Raw genomic sequence first — 20,521 nt, 5'->3', positions numbered from 1 at the left:
AATGTTCGCCCATGCATTGACAATGCGCCGACGCATGTTGTCAGGCGTTGTCGGTGGATCACGATAGCAAATATTCTTCAACTTTCCCCACAGAAAGAAATCCGGGGACGTGCAGGCCATGGTATGGTGCTTCGACGACCAATCCACCTGTCATGAAATATGCTATTCAATACCGCTTCAACCGCACGCGAGCTATGTGCCGGACATCCATCATGTTGGAAGTACATCGCCAGTCTGTCATGCAGTGAAACATCTTGTAGTAACATCAGTATAACATTACGTAGGAAATCAGCATACATTGCACCATTTAGATTGCCATCGATTAAATAGGGGCCAATTATTCTTCCTCCCATAATGCAGCATCATACATTAACCCGCCAAGGTCGCTGATGTTCCACTTGTCGCATCCATCGGGGATTTGCCATTGCCCAATAGTGCATATTATGCCGCTTTACTTTACCGCTGTTGGTGAATGACGCTTCGTCGCTAAATAGAACGCGTGCAAAAAATCTGTCATCGTCCCGTAATTTCTCTTGTGCCCAGTGGTAGAACTGTACACGACGTTCAAAGTCGTCGCCATGCAATTCCTGGTGCATAGAAATATGGTACGGGTGCAATCGATGTGAATGTAGCATTCTCAACACCGATGTTTTTGAGATTCCCGATTCTCGCGCAATTTGTCTGCTACTGATATGCGGATTAGTCGCGACAGAAGGTAAAACACCTTCTTGGGCATCATCATTTGTTGCAGGTCGTGGTTGACGTTTCACATGTGGGTGAACACTTCCTGTTTCCTTAAATAGCGTAACTATCCGCGCGAACGCTCCAGACATTTGAATGATGTCGTTCAGGATACCGAGCAGCATATTGAGCAGCAGGTTTCTCACGAAGCCGTATTTGAATGTTGTTTCTTCTTAGACTATCGCGATATGCCCTTTCCAAGAAGGAAAAAAATGGCTCTGAGCACTATGGGACGCAACTGCTGAGGTCATTAGTCCCCTAGAACTTAGAACTAGTTAAACCTAACTAACCTAAGGAAATCACAAACATCCATACCCGAAGCAGGATTCGAACCTGCGACCGTAGCGGTCTTGCGGTTCCAGACTGCAGCGCCTTTAACCGCACGGCCACTTCGGCCGGCTTCCAAGAAGGAGAAATATCTGTCAATGCTTGTCGGCATTCGACAGCAGCAGCATCGTGACCCATCGAAACTGCGGTTCAGTAATCGGCGATATCGCTGCTCGCATTGATAGGCTTCCTACAACTCGCATGCGAACGGGGGATCGATCGATCGATTCATTAGGACCATACTCAACGCCAGGCATAATCTCAACGGCCCAATGCGACTAGCGCCAGAGAGGACAGACATACTGTTCACTCTGCTGTGAATGATTCTACAGCTACTTCACGTCCCTCGAGTTTTGAAATGGGCACGTTTGCAGTAAGACAAGTATCCATATAGACGGTGAGACGGCAATCTTTGTTACTGCTTCCCATGATGTGACAGCAGAAAGAGATTCGCCGACAGTGATGCGCCAACTAAACAACTATGGACACAGGAGTGGCCCCATTTCGTCATTTCTGACGAGTGTAGTTTCTGCTAAAGCATATAACCTCGGACATATATGTGTATTTATTTATTTATAAATAGTTATTACAAATAAACATATTCATGTGAAAACCCTCTGAGGAGAAATGACGTTCCCAGGCTGCATTCGTCTTCGTTATATAGGCCACATATTCATTTGAATACCACTGGTACTGAGGAAGTTTTCAAATTGTCCCGTGTACTGTCTTAGTGAACGTGTCTGGAGGATGTGCAGGATTGTCTGCCATTCCGCTCCACAGTCACACTTCGGAGAAGTGTTTAGTTTCCATTATTATACAATGAGCCCGCAAATTTGACATTTTTGGTTCTAAAACAGTTTAGAATTAACACTGATATTCTCGAGAGGTCAAAATCAGTGGGTTTTCCAGAGATGTATCGGAATTTCTTGAGATCTGCAGTTATAGTATCTTCCCAGGCAGCCCAGTATTGCTCAATATCAATGTTGTTACTTTCAAAGCATATGTCTTCCACAAATGATGGTAGTCTAGAGCGGAGTCGTTCAATATTTATGTACTCAGAGAACGAATAAAAGTTGAATGTTTTGAATTTTTCTAAATTCTTTAAGAAGTGCATCTTGTCTTCTTAAGTTGCGGTGGAGGCATATGACTTGTACCCGGAAGGTGGGAGAAATCTTTTTCGTGCCCTAAATCATTCGAATTGTATTATTTCCAGTAGTTCAACGTCTATTTTCTTGCTGGGGAGACTGTTAAACCAGATGGGATGGCAGTATTCTGCTGTTGAATACACAAGAGCTAAAACTATTGCTCGTAGATGGAATGCCACATGGTTTCTATGTAATGTTATTCCTCGTACAGACTTTTGAAGCTGTCTTTGACAGATGTTCCTTAATGGCTTAACGTACTGTCTAAAGCAAGTTCTTCCAACTTAGGAGTTTCATTGCGAGTTGAAGGAAATTCTAAGTTCCTTAATAACGGAAGCAGTTTCGTTTCTTCCGCATGTGTTTGTTCACACTGCCACCTCTCCAAATATGGAATAATTTTTTAACTCCCTGCACAAGAGAACTAGAAGAAGCAGGAATGTCTCTCGCGATGCAGAGGATCCACTGATAGCCGCATTTTTGCAACAGCCGCACGCTTTTGAGTCGGTTATTTAGCAGAGTGCAGAGGGGCAGACCCCCTGCCTTGGGAATCGATGAAGACTTAATAGTGCCTCCAGCGCACGAGGGGAACCTAGCGGTCATCCTCTGCACAGTTTGGTATGACAAAGCGTATTATTGAGAGACGTTATCTTGTACGTCCCTGTGTTAGGAAGATAAGCGTGAGAATTCTGGTTTGCCTGACGAACTGGTCGTGTGCTCCATGGCCTCTGAGACAGTACAGTTTCCCTAAAAATTGCAAGGAACTCTAACAGCCTGAAAGTGGCCTGTTCAATTGCACTTTCACTTTTGCCCACAATATTTTTGGTTTATAAAGTCGGTCTTTATTTTTGCAATGTTTCGACATTTTATACTATGGCCAGCTTCAATTATTCGAATCAAACTTTTTGAGCTCTCTCTTTGTGTCTCCACTGGAGAATGCTTTTATCTTTTTGGACTAGGAAGACACCAGCCAACAGGAAACGTTCGCCTGTGTTGAGTCACTTAACAATATAATTCGAATCGGCTCACTCTATTATGACATAAGTTATATTCGATACTGTTCTCGTCTGTGTTGCCCGGTCCTACTTTCTGCTTTTATCTGGTGTATTTTTGGGCATACACAAGATGGTTCAGTGTGCTGGAATGTTAGAGATCCTGAGTGAGATCGTTATAATTACTTAGTGGAGGGGGAGGAAATTAGTGTTTAACGTCCCGTCGACAACGAGGTCATTAGAGACGGAGCGCAAGCTCGGGTGAGGGAAGGATGTGGAAGGAAATCGGCCGTGCCCTTTCAAAGGAACCATCCCGGCATTTGCCTGAAGCGATTTAGGGAAATCACGGAAAACCTAAATCAGGATGGCCGGAGACGGGATTGAACCGTCGTCCTCCCGAATGCGTATAATTATAATTACTTGCCGTGGTGCATAATAGGCGATATTCATGTAGTTCCAGTTGGGCGTTCTAAATACATGCACATTTTATCTTGCGATCATTCGGCGTGCAGAACTTGTAGTGACCTGTAACGTTGAATGGTATCCTTATACGTGGCGAGTCAAGGCTCATGGACTGCTTACATTTCGTGAAATGGAAGCTGGATCGAGTAGTATCTTTTCCTTCCGTTGTGCTGTAAATAAATGCTTATCGTCCTTTCTTGCATTCTAAATGGTTTATTGTCTAGCTGGAAGTTGTGTCTTGAGAACACGTAATTTCGTTATCTTTTCTAGGATCTTACTTCATGTCGTATTACTTAAGAACTGCTTAAGTCTTTATGATTTATTTACTTGTTTTTTTTTAACAATATACGAACTCTTTTCCTCTGCATTATTTCGATCAACCGTAAGTCATTTCTGTATTACGTAAAATAGTTTCACGCTGCCGTACCGCCATCTTGTGATAACGTGTTGCTGTAGACTTTGCCAGATCAGTGAACAGTCATGGCACGATTAATTAAATGATTCAGTCCTACGTTACTACAGCTACATATTAATAATAAGGATTAGGCTGAATTACCAAATTATAGTTGTAGAAAGGTAGGTCACTGGACACTATGCTGGAATGGTGATAACTTCAGAATACTACACACTGTGTTTTTATATATTAGTGAGATACTTCATGCAACATAAGACAGTAAAGGTCTCTCTATTTTCAGTTGTATGTGGAGGTTTCATTCTCTGACTGCGTCACGATCTCTTTGGTTTAATGAAACAACTGACTAATGGTTCTTTCGAGTGTAAATTCAGTGATTACAGCTACGAGGAAAGAGCCTCATTGATACAAGCTGAAAGTGTACACATTACGCAACTTTTCGAAAGGTGTTTTGATGAGCGAATGCCTACAATTTGATGACAGAATACGCGGCTATGCATTTTCACTATCGTTGCACTTGAATTAAGTAAATGTGCGTATATTTGTGTGTGTGTGTGTGTGTGTGTGTGTGTGTGTGTGTGTGACTACTTCATTAATCATTCGTGATCACATAATATTTTCAGTAGAATACAGGGGCATAAATTTTCCTAAGACTGCCGATTTTAATATATCGGGGCTTCATCTGACTGCTCATGTTAGATCATCCGTTTACACAGCGCAGCCCGCTTACATGCTTTGATACACGGATTAGTGTTGCTTGTTCCACATATTGTCTGATCAAATATTTGACAGCAACAAATGTTTGAGAGTATTATTTTGAGGAGGCGATGATTTACAGTTTTAAATAGTTTTTGAAACAAACGGTGGTCCACGCTGTAATTAGGCACAAAGATCACAAACCGAAAAGACACATACCCAAAAAGTATACGTCATATAACCTATGATTACGAAGAACGACCTTCATTAGTAGTCATGTGTTCAATCATTATCATTTGTATCTGTATGAACGTGATAAGTTAACTCTAACAAAACTATAGAATATAGAAAAATACCAGATTTATATATCAGGTAATACGGTATCAGTCCGAAGCACATGCAATATGTCACTTCAGTCTGGCCTTGTGACGTGAGGGACCCTTCTTCAGTTGTCGTTCATCTTCCTATGTGCTGAGTTCCAGCACGCCACGCTTTTAGTCCAGTTTGCTGTGGTAATGGTACAAGTTCCTCAGTTTGCAACGAAACCCTTCTCGATTTCAATCGTGAACGAGTTCATGATGCTGTTGCTGCTTGAATCGTCACATTTTCGTCTGTTAATGTCTCGTCGAATGTCAAGAGGGTGTATTTCAGCGACACAATATCGCTTCTCCAGATGAATGGGCCGTAGATGGCCTGTAATGATTAGACTCCATAATTCAAAATTTACAAGACAACGTAAAGTGAATACTAAGCTCTGAAATGGGAAGGAATGAGTGCTCAAGTGCTCAATACCAACCTCACAGTTTATCAAGCATCAGTTGATAGCGTGCAAGACGTGGCACCTTGACATATTGTGCTAACTGTGGTTGGCATTTATCCACGACACGGACGTTACGTGTTGCCTAACCCAAAACACCTACAAAAGTCATCCTGCTAGATCCTACTTAAAAATTGGCCCCAGCAAGCAAACAGTAGACTTTCAGGCTATTGCACCATAAACGATCGTTCCTTGAAAAATCTGTGTGTCTCAACTGTGAGTTCTGAGAGAACTCTCCAGAGATGTTAGGTTGCCACTACCTGACTAATTCTAACAGTCAATTGGCTCCCAGGAATGGCCGGCCGAAGTGGCCGTGCGGTTCTGGGCGCTGCAGTCTGGAACCGAGCGACCGCTACGGTCGCAGGTTCGAATCCTGCCTCGGGCATGGATGTGTGTGATGTCCTTAGGTTAGTTAGGTTTAATTAGTTCTAAGTTCTAGGCGACTGATGACCTCAGAAGTTAAGTCGCATAGTGCTCAGAGCCATTTGAACCATTTTTGAACCTCCCAGGAATGTATCCTCTGTGGTTGCCAGTTATCATGTGCTAATATGCTACAGTAAAATGTAAACATCGCACTATAATTATGACATTTCTATTCGAATTCGAACCAGAAATCGCACTAAAATTTCGCCATTCCTCTTCGAATGCATGCTGGTAAACAAATAAAGCGTACGAAAACATGTTTTGTAGTGCTTTCTCCGCAATAACTAGAAACAAGCTGTTGGTCGGCCGCGCTACATATCAACTCGGAAAAGGGACGCAGTTGTCTGTTTTCGACTGGACATGCTCTGACGTGACGTCATCCGTTCCGGGACAATGAATGATACATTCCTCACAGCACCAGGTCAACGTGTTTGGTCCAAGGGGTGGCCCCCTCTGTAATAAAAAACTGAACGACCTTTCAACGGTGAACTTAAAGGTGTGTCATGTGACGTCCGCTCAGATCAAATGACGAGAACAATGAGAGGAAAAAAGTGGTCCCGTGCACTGACTGGCAGTTTGCAGGCTTGGGTTCGATTCCTGCTGCTACCACTTTTTTTTCATTTTATTTTATTCCTTGCAATATTAAACGATTAATTATTAACTTTAAATACATTGAAATAGTGTAATTTATATACATAAAATTAATACATTCAGTTTAGTTACGATTACAACCTTTGTTAAGTCAAAAAGCTATTGACGAAAGTAGAAAAAGGGAATGTACTAGTAAATTTAGTATGAAAGTGTTATCTGTAGACGATCGACTGACGAAGCCCTTCCCATTAGATGTCCGAAGGAGAGGGTAAGATTTGAAGAGTTAGGCAGATGTACTGCAAATGTAAATCTAATAACGAGAGGTCATGGAATGTGGATCGCCGATGTGGCTCAAGCTATGTGAGTGGAAACAGGTAGATGCCCCTTTAAGTTCATAGAATATTTCGTCTGAATGGGTAAGGGCAAGGCACAACACTCGCAAAACATTTATGCATAGAGTATGATGGACTTTCGAGCGACAAGTTACATATTGGCTCGATAGCACAGTGCACCGACTAGCAATTTGTTAGCTGAGGTTCGAATCCTGCTATTATCATAATCTTTTTTTTTTTTTCTTCTATTCCACACAGTGTTAAACTATTCATAATAACAGTTAAAGATATTTAAACCTTTCGGTTTATATATGTAAAATTAATCTATTCAATTTAATTATGACTACTACCCTCGTAAGATAAAGCGCTACAGGCCACCACATTGCAGCACATTAGTAAAATTTTTCACAAGCCGCCACTGGTATCCCTAAACTTCTGACATCTTCAAACCAAGGAGCTTCTCTACCGGCCAACATCATCTTGGTGACTACTAATAATTTTAATTTGAAAGATTTTGCCTTAACCCATTGCGGACGTCAATCGTACAGGTACGGCAACAACATATTGTCACGCCAACCTACGATCGTAGGATAAGTTTTCGATGTTCTGTCATGTGTAACTACCACCGTATCGGTACGATTGCTCCCTTCTGTGACTGAATAGTGCTGAAATCTGTTGCAGACAGCTGGAGCTACTTGCGTTATCAGGATGCTTTGTATACATTCGATGTATGGGAACTAAATTCGATATTTGCATTTGGGTTTTCGAGTTTGCTGAAAATGACGCATTCGAAAGATTTGAGTGGCGGTGAAATTAGAGAAATACTGTTAAATGACGACTCTGCTTCTTGTAGTAATTTTGAAGACCACTATGATTGCGAGGTATTACCGAGATAAAGATTCATCGAGTGACGTTGAAATTATTCACGAACCGAGGCCCTTCACAGGTGGGAAAGAAGGGAAAAAGTCGGAAACAGTGGCTACAGATGGCTGACAGACGGCGTGTTTTCACCTCAGAATTACGCTTTTTCTAGTGATAATTCTGAAGTGAAGCCTCACTATGGACTAAGTGAGTAACAGAGTGAAAGTTAAGCAATTGGACAAGCAATTGATGGGACGCATTACCAGTGGAACAAACAGCTTTTATAAAGTAGTGAACGAGCGATGTCAAGGAACTTCCAGTGGAAAGTGGACAGGTGCAAGTGAAGACGAGATGTATCAATGCTGATGGCTCACGTAAAGAAGAACAGAATAAAGGACTGTTGGTCTACACACTGTAACGGAACATATTAAAGGCTTTACTTTACCGAAGTATGCGATACCGTCCAAATTCAACCAGTTTAACGAGTATTTATGATTATAGAAAAGTTATTGTGTGTGTTAACAATGATTGCATAACATGTCTCCATAAACAGTCAACCCATTAAATTATACTGAATAACTGACCCACACAAAAGTTAATATGACTTGATCACTGATACAGCAAAAGTCATCATGTAAAAACACTAAGTTCACCTTAAATAATTAATATGAAGTACGAAAAATAGTGGCCAACTTAGGTATTTTGGATCTCCTTAAATAAAAATCACCCAGTGAAACCTATTTGTTCACTAGGAGCGTTTTCACTCAGTATTCACGTAATCAATCCTATTTTAGACGAAAACCAATGTAATTCTTAATAATTCATGTTATTTACTTATTTATGCAAATTAGAGAAGTCAATTGACAAACTTCTAAAAAACGGCCTTTTTGTAACAAAGAATTATTCTGTCGAGTCAACAAATCTGTCTGTCATTTTAATAACATGTTAAATTACGTCACTCGATGCAAATTAATAACTTTTCTGCACAAATTATGATAACAGATGTACATGTGACTTATAAACTATATCTCTTTTTAGTAGTTCTTTGACAATGTTATAAATACAAGCAGCAAGAAGGGTCAGGGGCGCAGTCGGAATGTCACTTTGGTAAAGTGTGTTTGTATGTTATTGTTTGAGGTGGATAAACAATGCAAATAACATGTAAAGGAAGTACTACTTTGTGTTGTGTCATGGTCTTTGGTGGACAGTGGAATTAAGATAGTCACCAGAGTAATAAATATTTGAAGTTTACATATTTGTTGGTTTCGCTCGTTCTTTATCATCAAAAGCACATAAAAAACACGGGACCTCATGTTTTTAACCCTAGACAACCAGATTTAGAGCCAGCATCAGCATCGAGACACAGCAGCGATCCATTAGCAATATCTACGACTAGGCGACCATCACAACACGCAGTGACAAACACCTTTCTTTTCGAAAGTTATGCCTAAGTACTCTTTTCCTACATTTCTTCGAATGTTAACGATGCAGGCGTTTTGCGAGACGCTGAGAGGGCGAATAGGCTTCATAAAACAAAATGTGTTGCGAATTTTTTGACAGTGAAATTCAGTTGTATTCTAAATCCATTCAGAGATTTGTGCATCGACATTTCTCTAATTCCGTGGAAACATAGACTTGTTTTCAACCAATATATGCCAAGCAAAGGACACAGATTTGGAATAAAACTGTTTATGTCGTGAGATGTTAAAACTAGATTTGTTTTAAATATTACAGTGCACACAGAAAGAGGAACAGAAATTGAAGATAGTTCTGGGCTTGGTGTTTATGACTCTAATTTAACTGCTCTATTGAAACCTCATCCCAACAAAAATATTTACGCTTCCATGTAACACTTATCAAGTAATTAAATATAACAAAATGAGTTGATGAGAAAATAGAAAGCCAACAGAATGTTTTATTTCAAAAACCAATGTAATTCAACAATCCCGAAGTAACTCAGTCAAGAAAAGCAGGCGAGTGTATAAAAACTTAGTCTTCAACGGGTTAAAATTAAACTAGCTCAATATTACTGCTATACACAGGGAATAACATTAAGTACCTTCCGCCTCACTCTCGTCTCGGGGACCCTCATAAGAGCGGAGGCTGTTCTTTTTAGGTTATAGCTTAATTCCCTAATAGAATAAATGTAACATCACATGTTCTTTGTAGAACTACACGTATGACCATACAATATAACTCATTCATCATATAGCAACAATTTGGAAAAGAGAACTTAAGTATTATCATAATTAAAATAAATGAAGCAACAAACTACAGCTGTAAAAGCTAGCACATGTAAAGTTATTTCAAATTTTAAAATAGAGTTGCAGCATGGCATATTGCGGGCTGGGAAAAATCCACCTTCAGGCGGTATTTACAAAAGTATAAGCAATCTGAAGATAAATTTTCTACGTACTAAACTTATCATAATGCACTAATATTTTAAGACGCACAGCAATTTTATGGTTAGTGCCTTTTTTTTAAGACGAAATTCCTGCAATGTCCTACAGGCATTAGTCACATTCCTTAACATTTCTGTTACAAAAAGATTAATTCATAGCAGAAAGAATCGGAGACCAATGATCGGAGGATGCCCTGCAATTGTTATGCAGCGTATTCAAGGAACTGAGACTTTATTCAAATCCCAGTTTCGCTATCTTGTTGCAGAACTGTCCTATGTCCTTGACTTATATCCCGGTAGTTTCTAAAACCTCTAGACTTCTAATGAACCATACTTTTTCCAGCAGCCTTATTAATACGCCATACTTACAACATTCTTGGAAACGTAATTGTTGCTTTTAGATAGGAGATTTGCAAGAATCGTGAAGTAGTTTTCAGGAGAGGCGTGAGGTATACTTGGGTGTTTCCACTGAAACAACTATCCTTGGGTGGTAGCGTTTCTGTTTAGAGACCTGATTAGTCTCACAGTTTAAAACCTATCAGCAAACTCCAGTTTTTGCTTCATTTTGCTTTGCCATTGCGCTGCACACAAAATCTCTTTCCGCATAACCCGCCATGCACATTTTAATTAGTTTGCCTTGTTTCATTAAATTAAATTGTCCTCGGATTTTGTCTTACATTTATATTTATGATTTAGACACCTGCTGAATTTGCACTGATACTACAGGTTTCGAAAGGCATAAGAGAAACTATTCCGTGGAAAGTCTTGGATTGTGCTTTAACGGAGGGCGCGAATAGTTCATTCCGCATACATTTCACAATCTAAGTACATTTTCTATCATTTACAAGCTTTTTTTTGATAGAACATTCATAAAGCTTTCGGATCCCTAGAACTCATCGTCCCTTAGTCCAAGTATATTTCGATACTCAGAAGATTTCAAGGAAGATCATTAGGGTCCCTTGACTAAATAATTTTAGCGTCCAGTTTCCATATAAAATTGTCTCAGTTGAATGTAATAACTGTCGTTCTCTTTGACCTTGATATCCACACCAATAAAACAGCATCCGGAGACAATCTATTTGTATACTGACATCTCCAGAACCAGCACTACATTCCACGCTTGCTGAAGTCTGAGGTATTAAAATTTCCGACAGAGACATATATCATGATCACAGAATTTTTTGTAAGAGTTGAAGCACTACGTTCCTCCTCGCAGGTGACAGGACCTTTGTATTCCCTACTCTAAAAGTAATTTAAAAATTTGCCAACTGTCTGACGGAAACCCGCATTGTATGTAGAATTATGAAAGTGTTGGAAACGATATCTGTAGAAGGCAATGAATCTGTCAACCACTCTTTGTCATCCTAAGTATGGATTACTGATATTTACTGTAAGAGATGTGATAGTAACAATAATTTCGTGCTGTTCAATGACCGGATGGAAGTCTTTTAAAAGAACGCCAATCCGGCGACTAATGTGTCCAGAAACAACCCCAGTTATCCAACCGAGGAAAGGGGACCTGCCGTTTGACGTGGAATCGGAACTAAAAGTCGTTCCTGGCAACTACTCACACCTTCGAGAGGCCGAGGCTAAATAAAAGGCAGAATAAAAATTTCGGCGGTCCTGCCGGTTTGCAGGCACATGCTTCACCACTGCATCACTGGGCATGATAGAGGCCGCATCGGGAAAGGGAAGAAACTACACGACACAAAGGCAAGAAGTAAGCACTAATTTACAGTCGGTCTCACATTTCACGACATTCCACACACATTCAAAGTCTATGCACCTCGCTTCTGCCGGTCGGTGTGGCCGAGCGGTTCTAGGCGCTTCAGTCCGGAACCGCGCGACTGCTACGGTTGCAGGTTCGAATCCTGCCACGGGCATGGATGTGTGAGATGTCCTTAGGTTAGTTAGGTTTAAGTAGTTCTAAGTTCTAGGAGACTGATGACCTCAGATGTTGTCCCATAGTGTTCACAGCCATTTGAACCACCTCGCTTCTCTAATAGCCAGACTTGAATTAAGCTATGGATGTTTCCATAAAAATCTTCACAAGCTGCATATCTTAGAGACATCTTTCTCATCTTTTGGGAGGAGAATGCAGATCACCTCCACTTTGGGTGCCCTTAGAATACAAGCAAGTACTTAAAACCTTTTCCAAGAACCTGTGAAGCTTAGTCATCCGTTGCCAACCTACACGACGACCTCGTAAGCAACAATGGACCCTAGACTGTCCTCCGCGATATACAGATTCGCTGTTGCCGCACTTATCCGTATCTATATATTATAACGCCAAAATATTACACATAGTGGTTTATACAAAAATGTTCGATAGAGTCTGAATATACGATGCTTATACTGAATTGACCTGTCTATAACTAACTGTGTATGCGTATTCTAACAGTAATGATCTATCAAAAACTGTTTATTCTATGCAAAAATAAGCTGCCTATATGATCTAAGTTATAGGCTAATTAAAAAAATCATATGGCTCATCTAATTAAAACAGTGTGCACTACAACACGTTCATGACACTTCCAACACCACCTATAGATATTCCAGAAAACAATTGTAGTTCTTGTTACTCTTTATGCTGCCTCCATAGTTTTTTATTTACATAGCTAACTACTGCGACAGTGGTTCAGGTTCGAGCCCTGGTGACCGCCATATGTTTATCCGGAGTACAGCTGTCTGAGAACAGTATTTATTAGCCACATAACACCAAAACATTGAAATCTTTTGTAGGAATGGGAGTAAATGAGTACCACGATTTAACAACGAGCTGCCACTTTAGTTCAGGTGAAATATTTCATTTGTCAGCTTCCAAGGAAGCACCCCATAGCCGTTTAAATATTTGTCACAAATTAAAATTTTACACCGGATCTGGACTGCAACTCAGGCCCTTGCATTTCGCAAGTATTGTGTAGCAATTTGTTTAAGCGCTCAAAGATGACATAGATAACAAGATCGTGATGTCATGGAAAATGTTCCGTTAATTTTACACTTCGGTAAATAGCAATTTGTGGTAATGCATTCACGTAATAACTGATACAGTAAAGTGATAACAAGTATAAATGAACAGATTTCACACAGACTAAAGTAATTCGTCTCGTATGGATGAGGTGTGCCTTATCAAATACGCAAATAACCGAAGAGTACTTGCTGTCAATCAGTGTTCGTATTCTCAAAGAAAAATTTTTTGTTCTGACTGGAATTTCACGAATACTTCTACTCGTTCGCCGTTAAATGTGATTTTTTACGCGCTTATCAGAATCCTTTTTGTACTGTCGTCTTCTTTCATTACTGTAGGATTTATATTATTCGATAGTGACCAGTATTCTTTTATGAATAATGTTCTATAATAACTTGCCATTACTCATTCAGAAGGGTTATTTATTGCTTTGGGACGGTTTTCACGTCTGGGGCAATGAACCATCCTTGTTTGCCTCAAGCACCTACTCATAATTTTAACTTGTCATTTGTTTCACTCGATATTTCCAAGTTTATCACACATTTGTTTGTTTTTTAAAATTAAGTTTACCAACATTTAAACTAGAAAGCAAGTAATTTACTTTTGAAGTCTTTTATTTGGATGCCAAATTTTTTCACATTCGCATAGCAACAGTTACTAGCTGTAGAAGGGACATACGCTATCGTGAGTGAAGCAGAGGACGATGAAGGCGATTTTGGACAGCTTGAAGAAACAACGTGGAGAAATTTGAGGTCACTATAAAAACAAAAGAGACGTGTAAAGTCGAAAGCTTTGAACAAGGAAAGCCAAACAGTACTATTATTTCACAAATAAAGTAATTTCCTCTGATATCTTTGCAACGAATGTGTAATACAGGGAAAATACTTTGACATTCCTCTGTTCTATAACTTTTTACCTTTCTGGACCGTCATCTACGCTAACGTAATCCAGCAATACCGAAACAGCAGTCCAAATCGGAAATGACAGATTAAATTTCTTACCACAGCACAAACTGGATTCGCGTGGGTGTGAGGGTCAATGTTCTTGCCGCTTCCTGCTGGTCGAGAGCGCGTGACAGACAATAATTATCCCCGCCCCCAAGATTATGTAACACGCCTGGCACGTGGTCATCCTACAATTACAGTGAATATTTACGTTCAGAAACTACGTTTTCAGATCTACATTTTGCCATTCTGTAATATGTGCTCGAAACGGCGTAAAAGGTGGCCAAATCGACTTGTAAATGGAGCGATGTTTTCCAATAGTCGGAACAAAACGAAAACACTAGTCATACAAAATACAGAGCGCTAGACGTCGCAAAGTCTGTTCTGAACATCCAGATCTCAATTCACATTTACACTTACGCAATTAGTAACAGATATCACATTTAAAAGTCCAGCAAATAGCGGGATGCATTCTTGCAGATGCACCGTTGACATATTACGTAAACTTTTCCTGTATCTTTCGACGCATCTGACAACTGAAACTGCATATGTAATACAACTGCCACAGTAGTTTCTGAGTACGGTATCGCAGCGTACAGAAGACACAGACAGTGTTTTGATATACTGTGCAAGCGACTATGCGACGTCAAGTTACCTGTTGTGCACAAATTCCTCACAGCAGCTCACGCAACCCCTGACGCGCGGCTAGCCGCAGCCAGATGAAGCCCGCGGCCGGCAAGGCGCTTAGAAAGACAGTCCACTCTGCAGCAGCTAAGGTGGTGCATCGTTCGACATCTTTGGCCAGCTCAGTTACAGCGCTGTTCTCATGCGCTGCCACCAGTTACTTGGCCAGCGACTCGTATGAAACGACCGGTTCTCGCGCAGACTGCTGCCCACGCGACAACGATATCACACATGTCGTCTACATGTTCGCTGAAAGACCTTCAACGCCGTGTTACGCACGTAAAATTTCCAGGTCTTAAAACAACGGTTCAGTTCGCTGTTACAATGTTAATAATGATCTTTTCCTTTGCTTTTCTAATATAATGGGCCTATAAGACATCCTCAGAGGTTTCTGCAACTAAAGGAAATTAGTGTTCCATATTATTAACATATATTTATCTGGTGATATACAAGCCTTCAACGATGGTGGAGAACGGATAATGTGTCAATTTCAGATTGAGAATAATTGCACGGAAACGACTGAGTTGAAACTTTAAAAGCCAAATGTGTTATGGGATAACTATTCGAGAAACTGCGAATCATTGTCTGTACGATGTAGTAAATTGATTTGAAACATCATGATGGCGACATGCAACAAGCATCAAATTGGCATGAAGTGAACTGTATACTTCGATATTTATTTATTTATTTGCCATTACATAACGCTTGTCGCCTAGTGACTATGACAAACCGTGTTAGCTACTACATGAAAAAAACTTAGTCTATACAAAAATTTCACAATACTTTCTCTGTTGTTGCATACATTGCGGAATGAAGTATTAGTGATCTGTTTCAAGATATACACAAATGAAGTTAAAACTTAGTCTAGTCTAACTGTATTTCGTGCCTACAATAAGTCCCTAGTATTAGTAGACTCAGATTCATGCGTCCAGAGCAGACACAGCTGAATTTCTCTAGCTAAGTAACTCGTCCATCGCAGCTTCCCTGAAGCGCAAAAATTCTAATCTATGTTATCTATTGATATCTAATACCCAATACCTACTTATCTAATAGTCATCATAAAATTTGACTCCCAATCTAATCTGTGCATTATGTTTATTTCCTCGTTGCTTTTTAGCCTCACCAGGTTGGAGCACTAAGGCTATCTTTTACATTTGACAGGACCGACATATACCAAAGATATTCCAAAACCTTCCCAATAACAATAATAATCACAATAACAATAATGATACCAATAATAATAAAAATAGTAGTAGTAGTAAAGGACATTTAGAATGATATGTGTTAGTTTAGCACATTTGAAGCCATGTTCACTATTATCAGAAGCTGAATGGATGCAGGAAAAGGAGAAGATCGAAATAACAGTGACAGGGCCTTTACTCCAGTTTATAAATGTAGCATTGCAGTCGTACTTCTTTTTGTATTCTGACGGTTAAGGCAGATTTTTTTTTAATCAACTCTTAGGTATCTAAGTATCAAATCATGGTACCTGCGCAAGAAACGGTACGGGTATTCCGTTTTCCACACTATTGTCGTGTTTCTTCATCGATGTGTCCGCCCCCGGTAGCTGAGTGGTCAGCGCGACAGACTTTCAATCCAAAGAGCCCGGGTTCGATTCCCGGCTGGGTCGGAGATTTTCTCCGCTCAGGGACTGGGTGTTGTGTTGTCCTAATCATCATCATTTCATCCCCATCGACGCGCAAGTCGCCGAAGTGGCGTCAAATCGAAAGACTTGCACCAGGCGAACGGTCTACCCGACGGGAGGCCCTCGTCACACGACATTTCATTTCATCGATGTGACGCTCCATAAAATCGTGTTTCTAGTGACTCACACGTTGCAGAACAAAAGCTGGATACATCATTGTTGGTGCATGCATGGAGCGTCAAACCAGAGAATCACTTTCTGTTTATCCACATCCCTGGCAGGCCTCATAAGATTTCTGTTAACCATCCAAATCGTTTAGTAAATTAATGTACTTTTTGGTCTCTTTCATGTTATTAATTGACTTATCGGTAACTGGTTTTACAGGAAATCACTAAGTCTTTCACCACTCTGTTCTATTCGTGTGAGAACTTACTAGTATATACACCCACAGAATCAGTCGATGTTTTTGTGTGTTATTGTTCTGACGTTTCACGTGGTCCCCCGTCTTTTCCGAGATATTGAGCAGTCCCATTCCTTCTTGACGGTGCCAGTTATCTTAGCTGGTGCAATTCTTCCTGTGATTTTTTCTGGGTTCCATGCCTTAATGATATTGTCTCTGGACACGCACCTTTCTTCATCCGATGTTCAGGGTGTTCAACGAGGAATGGTGAATATTCAGGGATATGACAGGAACGACCAGTCGAGGCAAAACGTTTAGTAAATATGAGCTCTAAAGTGCATACCTTAAGAGCTATGAGCGCTTCTCTGTCTTCAATCGTGTGAAACAAACCTCTTCCATTACAGGTCCCTCGCTTTTCATATTTTGAACGGTACCAAGACAAGAAAAAAAGGCTAGTAAACACAGGCTCCAAAGAGCATACCTTACGAACTATGAGCAGTTGTTCATCTTCGTTACTGTGAAACATATCTATTGTACTGAATAATTGCTCATAGCTCTTAAGACTTGCCGGCCGTTGTGGCTGAGCGGTTCTAGGCGCTTCAGTCCGGAACCGCGCTGCTGCTACGGTCGCGGGTTCGAATCCAACCTCGGACATAGATATGTGTGTTGTCCTTAGGTTAGTTAGGTTTAAGTAGTTCTAAGTCTAGGGGACTGATGCCCTCAGATGTTAAGTCCTATAGTGCTTCGAGCCATTTGAACCATCTTAAGGCATGCATCTTACAGCCCATGTTTACTGCACTTTTTAGCTTCTAGTAAACATAGGCTTCAAAAAGCATACCTTACGACCTATGAGCAATTGTTCATCTTCGTTACTGTGAAACATATCTATTGTACTGAATAATTGCTCATAGCTCTTAGGGCATGCCGGCCGTTGTGGCCCATGTTTACTGCATTTTTCAGCTGTCACATTCCCGAATACTGACCATTCCTCCTGGGACACCCTGAATATATCTGAATCGGACACTTAGCCGCGCGGGATTAGCCGAGCTGTCTAGGGGGCTGCAGTCATGGTCTGTGCGGCTGGTCCTGGCGGATGTTCGAGTCCTCCCTTGGGCATGGGTGTGTGTGTTTGTCCTTAGGATGATTTAGGTTAAGTAGTGTGTCAGCTTAGGGACTGATGACCTTAGCAGTTAAGTCCCACAAGATTTCACACATATTTTTAATCGGACACTTACTGTCAGTGTGTCCTGGCAGCCTAAACTGTTCATAGACACATACATGATTGTTTTTGTTTTTTAATCCTTTTCAAATATTATTTGAATGCGCAGTATCTGTTCCTTCGAAAGAACGGACACCACACAGATCCAGCAGCTGTGAAACACTGTATGTAAATTGAAGGGGGATCGCCGAGCGGTTCTAGGCGCTACAGTCTGGAACCGCGCGACCGCTACGGTCGCAGATTCGAATCCTGCCTCGGGTATGGATGTGTGTGATGTCCTTCAGTTAGATAGGTTTAAGTAGTTCTAAGTTCTAGGGGACTGATGACCTCAGAATTAAGTCCCATAGTGCTCAGAGCCATTTGAACCCATTTGGAGCGGGTTCACTGCTATCGGCTGCAGCGGGACATTAAGCGGAATCAGCGGCGACGAGCGAAAATGTGTACCGGACCGGGAATCGAACCCGAGATCTCCTGCTTACTAGGCAGGTGCGGTGGACACTGCGTCATCCGGGACACAGCGTTATCGCAACTGCGCTGACTATCTCGATACGCCTCATGGCCGAGCGCCACCTATTCACAGTCCTTTTCCATTATACTCCTGTTCGCTAATGAGAGATTTCCGCAGGAGGTCGCACGTATTTGCACATTCGCACTGAAGAAAGTGGAATCTGGCTGGGCTGTGGTTCCACTTTCTTCAGTGCGGATGCGCAAATATGTCCGACCTCCTGTGGGAATCTCTAATTAGCGAACAGGAGTATAATAGACAGGGACTGCGAATGGATGGCGCTCCATGACTGTGTGGATCGGTCGTGAAGGGCACCGAGATAGTCCGTGTAGTTGCGATAACGCTGCATCCCGGATAGCGGTCACCGCACCTGCCTACTAAGAATGAGATCCTTGCTTCGAATCCCGGTCCGGTACACATTTTCTCTAGTCGCCGTTGATTCCGCTTCATGTGCCAGCTTATAGCAGTAATCCCCCTTCAATTTAGATGTAGCTTTTCAAATACATTGGGTATCATTCGAATCCAGAAATAACGGGATCAGCCCCCAGGATGTATAGACATCTCAGTAATATTTCCTCGATGTTAGGAAGTACACTCTAAGGGAAAAAAAGAACAATACACCACGAAGGAATTTACCCGAATGGGAAAATGGGACAGAAATAGATAGATGTGATATAAACGAACAGACAAAGAAATGATTACAATTTCAGAAGAATTGAACTACACTCCTGGAAATGGAAAAAAGAACACATTGACACCGGTGTGTCAGACCCACCATACTTGCTCCGGACACTGCGAGAGGGCTGTACAAACAATGATCACACGCACGGCACAGCGGACACACCAGGAACCGCGGTGTTGGCCGTCGAATGGCGCTAGCTGCGCAGCATTTGTGCACCGCCGCCGTCAGTGTCAGCCAGTTTGCCGTGGCATACGGAGCTCCATCGCAGTCTTTAACACTGGTAGCATGCCGCGACAGCGTGGACGTGAACCGTATGGGCAGTTGACGGACTTTGAGCGAGGGCGTATAGTGGGCATGCGGGAGGCCGGGTGGACGTACCGCCGAATTGCTCAACACGTGGGGCGTGAGGTCTCCACAGTACATCGATGTTGTCGCCCGTGGTCGGCGGAAGGTGCACGTGCCCGTCGACCTGGGACCGGACCGCAGCGACGCACGGATGCACGCCAAGACCGTAGGATCCTACGCAATGCCGTAGGGGACCGCATCGCCACTTCCCAGCAAATTAGGGACACTGTTGCTCCTGGGGTATCGGCGAGGACCATTCGCAACCGTCTCCATGAAGCTGGGCTACGGTCCCGCACACCGTTAGGCCGTGTTCCGCTCACGCCCCAACATCGTGCAGCCCGCCTCCAGTGGTGTCGCGACAGGCGTGAATGGAGGGACGAATGGAGACGTGTCGTCTTCAGCGATGAGAGTCGCTTCTGCCTTGGTGCCAATGATGGTCGTATGCGTGTTTGGCGCCGTGCAGGTGAGCGCCACAATCAGGACTGCATACGACCGAGGCACACAGGGCCAACACCCGGCATCATGGTGTGGGGAGCGATCTCCTACACTGGCCGTACACCACTGGTGATCGTCGAGGGGACACTGAATAGTGCACGGTACATCCAAACCGTCATCGAACCCATCGTTCTACCATTCCTAGACCGGCAAGGGAACTTGCTGTTCCAACAGGACAATGCACGTCCGCATGTATCCCGTGCCACCCAACGTGCTCTAGAAGGTGTAAGTCAACTACCCTGGCCAGCAAGATCTCCGGATCTGTCCCCCATTGAGCATGTTTGGGACTGGATGAAGCGTCGTCTCACGCGGTCTGCACGTCCAGCACGAACGCTGGTCCAACTGAGGCGCCAGGTGGAAATGGCATGGCAAGCCGTTCCACAGGACTACATCCAGCATCTCTACGATCGTCTCCATGGGAGAATATCAGCCTGCATTGC

General features: G+C 42.1%; 1 protein-coding gene across 1 annotated transcript in view; it reads right to left on the bottom strand.

The window, feature by feature from the left end:
• LOC126100543 (uncharacterized) overlaps positions 1-14,887 on the bottom strand; it is a 218,154-nt gene extending 203,267 nt beyond the window's left edge. The window contains exon 1 of the mRNA XM_049911161.1: positions 14,762-14,887. The gene's annotated coding sequence lies outside the window, so the exon portion shown is untranslated. The remainder of the gene's footprint in view (positions 1-14,761) is intronic.
• Positions 14,888-20,521: the final 5,634 nt, after the last annotated feature.

The sequence above is a fragment of the Schistocerca cancellata genome, chromosome 9 (genome assembly GCF_023864275.1).
Source record: "Schistocerca cancellata isolate TAMUIC-IGC-003103 chromosome 9, iqSchCanc2.1, whole genome shotgun sequence".
Taxonomy (NCBI): domain Eukaryota; kingdom Metazoa; phylum Arthropoda; class Insecta; order Orthoptera; family Acrididae; genus Schistocerca; species Schistocerca cancellata.
This window is presented reverse-complemented; position numbering and strand designations above follow the sequence as displayed.